Source organism: Pinus tabuliformis, chromosome 8, assembly GCF_031772625.1.
Source record: "Pinus tabuliformis cultivar Carrire ecotype Pingquan chromosome 8, CPIR1, whole genome shotgun sequence".
Taxonomy (NCBI): Eukaryota; Viridiplantae; Streptophyta; class Pinopsida; order Pinales; family Pinaceae; genus Pinus; species Pinus tabuliformis.
Genome location: NC_142294.1, coordinates 287581249 through 287589886, shown reverse-complemented (window position 1 = coordinate 287589886; position 8638 = coordinate 287581249). Strand labels below are relative to the sequence as shown.

At 39.6% G+C, this 8638-nt stretch overlaps 1 pseudogene; it reads right to left on the bottom strand.

The window, feature by feature from the left end:
* Nucleotides 1–593: 593 nt before the first annotated feature.
* Nucleotides 594–1576, bottom strand: LOC149235252 (ATP synthase subunit delta, chloroplastic-like; annotated as a pseudogene).
* Between the last annotated feature and the right edge of the window lie 7062 nt (nucleotides 1577–8638).

Below are 8638 nucleotides of genomic sequence, written 5' to 3'. Positions count from 1 at the left end.
ATGCTCAAAAAAACCTTATGGTTACTGGTATGTCCTTTTGAACACCATTAGCGCACTGTTGATGATGTGATAACAGATGTTAATTTTTTTTAGATAAGTCATATGTTGGGTATTCACGAGGTGTAGAGTAGTTAATTTGTGTGGGGTTTAGTCCTGTCTGTCACTAGTTCAAATTTCATGGGGAGGGGTTGAGGGTGTGAGCCAACTGTGGGGATAAAACTGTCTCATGTGGTGTCCGGGTCTGACTGAATATTGCACAATCCTGGTAGAATTTAAAAGGACTTGAAGCCGAGCCAGACCAGAACCAGAGACTTCACGGCTCAGCTAGGCTAGAACTGGACACCTCATGACTCAGCCAGACTAGTTGGAGGCCTCATGACTCAGCTCATGATTTTTGCATGAACTATTTTCAAATGAACATGAGTTAATAATCTAGATAATGAAGGCATGTGCAGATCTATAACCCTGGTCTATGTATCTCTTCCATATTTTTCATCCAACAGTGACCTTCAACTTACTTGACACTTTTTTTTGTCTTTAATTTTTTTTTTGTAAGCGAGCCCTCCAACTCTGCAATCAAAGTAGGTAGTGGGTACCTTCCAACTCATAAAATTTTATAGCATTTTCCAATCCAAATGTCAGGTGCAGGGTAACAAAATTCAAATGGAAACAACGCGATAACAAGAACTATAGCCTCAGACACTTCTGCAAGCCAGTTCAGAAACAGTTCTAGAATAAATAGTACTTAGAACAACGAAAACCAATGGATTCATTTTTTTTGTCAAGGATACACAAGCATCTCAGATTCATACATTTTCAATTCTCTCTTTGTACCCAATTTGACTCGCCAATTGCTCTAGCTCAGTCTTCACACTCATGTCTATAATATTGGACAGAGTTGGTCCATATCGGATGTTGAAGCCTGCAATCAGAGAGGGATCAATGACGGTTTTTAGTCTAACATTCTTGGCACCAGTTAAACTCTGGACCTTCTTGGCAATTTCAGCCAGATGTCGATTCTCAAGATTTACAACAGAAGTCACCACTGCCAACTGTGTGTCAGTCAGCTTATTGTAGGCCATCTCAAACTCTCTGATAATGTCATTAATGATGTCCATCCTTTTATTGTCAATGAGGAGGTAGAGGAAATTCAACGTGGTAGGCTGAACCTTGGCATCATCTGCAATGGCCTTGATAATGCTCTTCTTCCTCTCTTCCGTGATTATCGGATTAGCGAGGAAGCTATAAAGCTCTTTGTATTCTAGAAATCGAGAGAGCTTCTCAATATCATTATTGACAAGATCCAGTGAATTGGTAGATTGGGCTAACTCTGCAAGCGCTTCAGCATATGATCCTGCAGTTGTGTCTGACATTACAATATGGCCTCTGTTGCCACTACCCACTAAAGGAACTTTAGAAGCCAGGGGATTGGCGATCCTAGACAACCCTTTCCTTATAAGGGAAGATTTAAAGAGTGGTCTGTGAGAAGTTGCTCCACTTCCCACCTTCTGAACAGCTCTCGCGAACGATGCATATTGAACATTTAGGGCCACCGGGACTGCTTCAAAGCATCCATCTACCAAAACAGCAAACCAGTCATTTCCGTTTTTACAATTTCAAATTCTCAAATAATTCAACTTTCAGGGATTTATTAATAATATATCCAGTTATTGCCGCTTTGTGGGATTCCAAACCAATCAACTAAAATTTGTGAAATCTGCCAAGAATCCTGTCCAACCCAGCAAAGAAGCAACGATGCCCATATGGACTTCTAAAAAATACCAAAGACCCAATTGAATAAACCACTGCCAAGAAACCAAAAATCAGCTCTGTTGCCCTAAAATCCGGAATATAAAATGCCCCCAACCCCCAAAAAAAACTCGTTAAAAACCTATTTCAGATTCAGAGATTATGAAGCTAGACATTAAAAGGCAAAAACTACATACCTTGGATATCGGATATCGATGCAATGAGAGGTCTCAGGAGAGATTATGAAGCTAGACATTAAAAGGCAAAAACTACATACCTTGGATATCGGATATCGATGCAGTGAGACGTTGGATATCGGATATCGATGCAGTGAGACGTCTCAGGAGTTCAAATTTGCTGTGGCAGGCTTCAGGTCGAGGAGGAGCACAAAGATGCGGAGAAAATATCAAGTTTAATATCGCAGGGGATCATTTCACCTACTCTGTCATATTGTGAGAATTAAAAGAAGGAACCCCATCGCTGCTAACTCTACACTGCCTTCTCAGTAATTTGTAACGTTTTATTCACGGATTACAGGGAGCTGTAACAAATTTGCGGATATTTCTGCCTGCGAAATAAAAGAAGGAACCCCATCGCTGTTAACTCTACACTGCCTTCTCAGTGATTTGTAACGTTTTATTCACGGATTACAGGGAGCTGTAACAAATTTGCGTTTTATTCACGGATTACAGGGAGCTGTAACAAATTTGCGGATATTTCTGCCTGCTTCATGTAGTGGGTGAAGATTCGGTTTGCCGGAAGTTCTCAATCACTGAGAATAAACAGAAATTGCCTCAACATTAACAATTTGCCTGTTGTATGCCCGCCAGATGTCGACGCCAAGTGTCATTCTCAGAATGAAAGGAACGACGAAAGTCTCTTTCAAAGGGAAGGCCTATCGGCCTAATTATTTACCACAGCGGGCCACAATATTTTAATTCTTACGTTTCCTCTGCATAATCTTTAACATAATCATTTTGTTGTATATAACTATTCATTTTATATGAAATATGAATTTAACTAGAAATTAAGAGGGAAATTAAGTAATGAAGCACCGACGACCTTCATCTCCGTCCGCATCTACACCTGCGCCGCATGGCCTCTTTATTGCCTTCATCTTTGGATTGATGAAAAATGCGTACCTTGAGGAAACCGCTAGGGTTAAAAAAGAAGGGAAGATGCATTAAAACCCTAAATCCCCATCAAACTGCAGAACGTTTTCGTTTCAATGAAGTACAAATGATTGCAGGAGGGATGAATCGAAACTCAACTTGAACAAACAATGCTCAGGAACTAAGGAAAGGCACCAAGTATACACGAGTTTGTCCCAGACGGCGCTTTTAAGGACTGAACCTTCCATTGCACAATGAAAGCAACCAAATTAGAGTAAGAATCTGTTCAAAAACCCATTTTACTAACCGAAATATTAAGCTGCAGAGAGTTTAACCTTCAGCTTTTTATTCTCTCCTCGTAAGCGTTGTTTACTCCAACGTCCCAGCGACACCCACTCCTTTGAAATCATTTCCCATTGATTTAACCCTTACCATCTTCTGTGTACAGACACCATCGGAAATTCAAAACGAACATCACCCCAGCTTTCAAAACCACCCAACAGAAAAAAGGTGGCCGAGTGAAACTTGTAATTCGCCAAACATTTGAAAAAGTTCCCATCCAAAAAAACAATAAAAGTAAACCATAAAGTGAAAAAGAAAAGAGGAGAGCTCAGACAGATCAATCATGGCCACGCTGAACTTAAATCTAATAAAACGAAAAACACATATATTCACCTATTCAAACTTCAAAATCTCAAAATCTCAACCTTGTTCTTTTCATAAACAATTATGTGAAAATAAAACCGAAACCTCACAATCTTCACTCACGTCGTCCCTCTTCTCCTCCTTGGCCTCACGTCTCCCCTTTTTTCCCTCTTCTCCTCTTCTCCGCTTTTTATCAGCTTGTTCCATTTTGCCTGCCAGCCCTCCTGACCTCTCCGCTTTTTATCAGCTTTTTCCACTTTGTCTGCCAGCCAGCTGGCAGGGATACCAAGCCAGTTTTTCTATTTTCCCATTTAAAAAAAACGGCCTCTTTGACCTGACCTCTCCGCTTTTTTCCAGCTTTTTTCATTTTGAACGGCCTCTTTGACCTGACCTCTCCGCTTTTTTCCAGCTTTTTTCATTTTGTCTGCCAGCCTGTTGGCAGTGATACCAAGCCCGTTTTTCTATTTTCCCATTTAAAAAAACGGCCATCAAAACGAATGCCAAAAGATTTCCATTCTATTTATTATATTTGAAATCCGCCCCTCTGCATTTCTTTCTTTCTGGATGGTGGTAATATATGGTGGCAATATTACCGTTACTAATTTTTCCGTCCACTGCGTCTGTTGCATATCTTTCTAGACGGTGGCAATATTACCGTTATGAAAATCTGCATATCTTTCTTTCTGGATGGTGGTAATATATGGTGGCAATATTACCGTTATGAGTTTTTCCGTCCACTGCGTCCGCTGCATATCTTTCTAGACGGTGGCAATATTACCGTTATGAAAATTTTCTTCATTGTAACAATATTATCGTTGATTTTCCTTAAATTCTTTTTAAGGGGCCCTCCCGCAAAGTTGAGCCAACCTTTCTTCTTTTCCAATCCAATTGACACCCGCAAATCAAACTGTATTGCATTAAATTTTTCAATTGAATGTGTTTTTTATTTTGAAAATCCTAGTACAAATAAAGATTTAAATTTCAATATATTGTTTCAATACATTATTAAGATTCTTTATTCTGTGAAGAGTTGTACTTATATAGAAAGAGGGTTTTTAAATTTTTATTTTAAATATTAATAGATAACTTTAAAAAGTCATTTCATAATTTATTTTGGATTAGTTAATTAAAAAATATATATTATTTATTTTCTTCACACATGGAGATCATATTAAATTCCAACCTTAATTTCGTTAGTTAATTATATTTTTTTATTATTTTAGTAATAATAAGACATGTTTCATAAACTTTGTGGTTAAAAATATAAAATTAAAGAATACAGGGTTAAGAAAAGTAAGATTAGAGTGGGAAAGAATTATTGTTATTAAAAAGTAAGATTAAAAAAGCTTGATTGAACGCTATAATCTAACTTAATTGATATAGACTATGTTAATTATAATTGTGGTAGTTATTAATTGGATGGTAAGAGTTTAGCTTTTTTTTCAATTTAATTAAAAAAATATTATGTTTATAGTTCTCACATACTATGTTTTTTTTGCTACATGTTTCTTTTGAAATGTATTTCTACATTCAATTTATATAGTAATTATTTTTGCTTGCTAAATTGTGTGAATCATAATTGGCTTGAAAAACTACAACCTAGAATATAATTTCTGGCGCTCAAGAACATTTTCCTTTCTGCCCACCCCAAAATTATTTTCATTCAAGAAACAATGCATTCTGCATCTGTCACTTTGGCTTTTTTCAGGAGGATGTTCCCATACTGGCATATGGTTGCTACGGACGCCTCTGGTCTATCAGGAGGATTAGCTGTGCTGTGGGATCCCTCATGGATAAAGGCAAAAGCATTCAAATGCTATGCAGGCATTCTCATTTCAGCAACTGTCAGAGGCCAATTTCTTTCCATTAATATGCTGAATATATATGCTCCGTGCAGGGATCGTTTGCCTTTTTGGGAAAGGTTAATTGACTCTGAGTTATTGGATATGGAATCATTTATGCTAGCTGGGGATCTCAATGTTACATTAAAAGCTGATGAAGTATGGGGGGATGGGAGGAGATTCGATCCTTTGGGGGAAAGGCTCAGAAAAGAATTCTTTATCAGGAATCTGGTGGACATTCCGCAAAGGAAAAGAATGCCCACATGGGACAACAAAAGACTGGGGGCCGCCTTTATTGCGAAGAGGTTGGATCGCTTTGTGATCAAATCAGAAATTATTGAAGCTTGGGGTATGCCGATATCTTTCACGGGGGCTGACTATTCCTCTGACCACAAGCCCATTTATTTGGTATGGAAAGAAGTGACTCCCAGGTTTGGCTACTCTTTTAAGTTCAACAGAATTCATTTGGAGGACCAATATTTTAATGAGGTCATCAGGAACAAATGGAAGGAAATTAAGGAATCGGATTCGGCCCTGTTCACCACATTCAGAGAGAAGATTCAGAGTCTAAAGGTGATATCGAAGGATTGGCAGATTCGCAAGAAACTAAAAAACAGTCAGCAGTTGGCAGACATTAAAAGGAAGTTATACTCTGCTCTCAATTCAACCAGTGCAGATTGTATGTCTTTTGATAAAAGAGCCTATATTTCAGCATTAGAAAAAGAAAAACAAAAGATCTTGCAAGAGGAGGAAGCAACATGGCGCCTCAAGAGCAGGGCTCTTTGGCTCAGGGAGGGGGACCGGAACACCAAATATTTTCATAAAGCAGCAAACGCAAGGCGTAATATAAATTCTATTTGGCATATCAAAGATGAAAAGGGTGACTTTATATATTCTCAACAAGGCATCTCTGTGGAAGCGGTCAACTTCTTCCAGAGACAATACTCTCGGCGTCAGAACAATATATCAGACTCCCTATGGGCAGTGGATCTCATGCCAGTTATGTTCAACGAACAGGCAAATGATCATCTTTTCAGTCCTATAAAAGAGGAAGAGCTTCAAGCGGTTATAAAAGTTCTTAAGAAGGACAAAAGTCCCGGCCCTGATGGCTGGTCCATCGAATTTTTTTCTCATTTTTATGACTTATTTAAAGAAGATTTGCTTGGGATGGTTGAGGCCACAAGGAGATCTGGAAACATAAACAGCGCCATCACTGCCACGTTTATCGCTCTGATCCCAAAAAAAGATCGCTCCGAGTCTTTCAATGACTTCAGGCCGATTGCTTTATGTAATATCCTTTTTAAAATCATCTCCAAGATCATTGCAGAAAGGATGAAGCCGGTGTTAAATTTATATATTACAAATCATCAACATGCCTTTCTCAAGGACAGGAATATTCTGGATGCAGTGGCCATGACCCAGGAATGTCTTTTCTCAATCATTTCAAAAAACATTGATGCTGCCATTCTGAAGATAGATTTGACTAAAGCTTATGACTGCGTCGACTGGGGATTCCTCCGAATTCTGCTGGCAAAGATTGGCCTCAGATCGCCATGCATAAACTGGATCATGGCATGCGTTGAAAACGTCAAATATGCTGTAATTGTCAATGGCATTCCAACCAGCTTTTTCAAAGCTGAAAGAGGCCTCCGGCAAGGCTGCCCTTTATCGCCTCTATTATTCATTCTCGTGATGGACACTCTCAGCAATCAGATAAGGAAAGCGGTGACAGATCAGAGGTGCAGGCCGGTAAGAATATGCAAAGATATATCTTTATCTCACAACTTATTTGTCGATGACGTGCTCATCTTTGCCATGTTGTGTAGAGCTTCATGGGAGTGTTTGCAGGATATTCTCAACAGGTTCCAATCGGCATCTGGCCTAGTGATTAATAAGGCTAAATCAATGTTGTTCCACAACGATACTGATAATGCCACTGTTTTGTGGATCGCTGATTTATTTGGCATTCCACTATCTTCTATAAGGAGCAGTTTCAAATATTTGGGCTTCTCACTGAAGGCAAAAGGATATGGTTCACGCGATTGGTCCTGGCTAACTGACAAATTTTTCAAAAAAATCTCTGTTTGGGAAGCGAGATTTCTATCTCTTGCCGGAAGACTCATTCTGGTTCAGTCAGTTTTAGCTCAATTATCAGTTTATTGGTCCCATCTGTTTCATCTTCCGGCCTCCATTATAAAAAAACTAGTTTCTATTGCGGGCAATTTTTTATGGGGAGGAAAATCATTTCAGTCTAAGATAAATCTTGTCAAAATGGATATCATTTCGAGGCCGAAGATTAATGGAGGCTGGGGTCTTATCAACATGAAAATCTTTGGAAGGGCCTTACTGTGCAAATCGCTTTGCAGGGGTATTTTTGGGGCCGGGCCATGGAGCAAGATTATCCAAAATCGATATTTGAAAGGACGCAGCCTGGAGTTCTGGTACCGGAGACCTTCTTTTGGTTTGAAATCGGGTTCGGCTATTTGGAATAGTTTCAGGAAAATTTTTCCTTTCTTCATTCAGAATCTCCGTTGGAGGCTGTATTCAGGATCCTCTATCTACATTGGCATTGACCCCATTGTCAATAATCTGGAGCTTCTGATCCCAAGAAGCCTTTCTCTCTTCCTCCAAGCAAAAGGTATATTCACTTGGGAAAAGCTGATTAAAGAATGGTCCTCCTCTTCTCCTGTTTGGATTGGCATGGAGGAATTACCGCTTCCTCCTCATTTGAGACAGATTTGGGCCTCGATGTCCCAGAACTTATCAAATACAGGTTTTCAGCGCATAGGCAACAAAGACAAATTGGTTTGGGCCATATCAAAATCAACTCAGCCGGTTAGGGTGAAGGACATCTACTCTGTCATGGTTGAAGGCCTTCCTGGGGCTGCGGATTCAAAATTTCCGATGTCTCTGTGGAAAGTGTCCTGCCCACTCAAATGCACTCTTTTTTCATGGCTGGTGTTCTCCAACAGGAACCTCTCCTGGGAGGTACTACAAAAGAAGGGGTGGAATGGGCCGGGACGATGCTCCATGTGCCTCTCGGATCATGAAACCAATGTCCACATGTTCTTCCAATGTGCTCAGACACAAAAAATCTGGTATGAATTGTCTATATCCTTTTGTTTTCCTTACCGCGTATTTGCTTCTGTACAGGAGGGCTACAGGTGGTGGAGTGAGCAATGCTTGTCCCTACGATCTATGTTTGTCACGATCATCTGGCTTTTATGGAAGTGGAGAAATAACTGTACTTTTCAAGATCTCAGAACTCCTCTTGCGTCTATTCTGCTACGG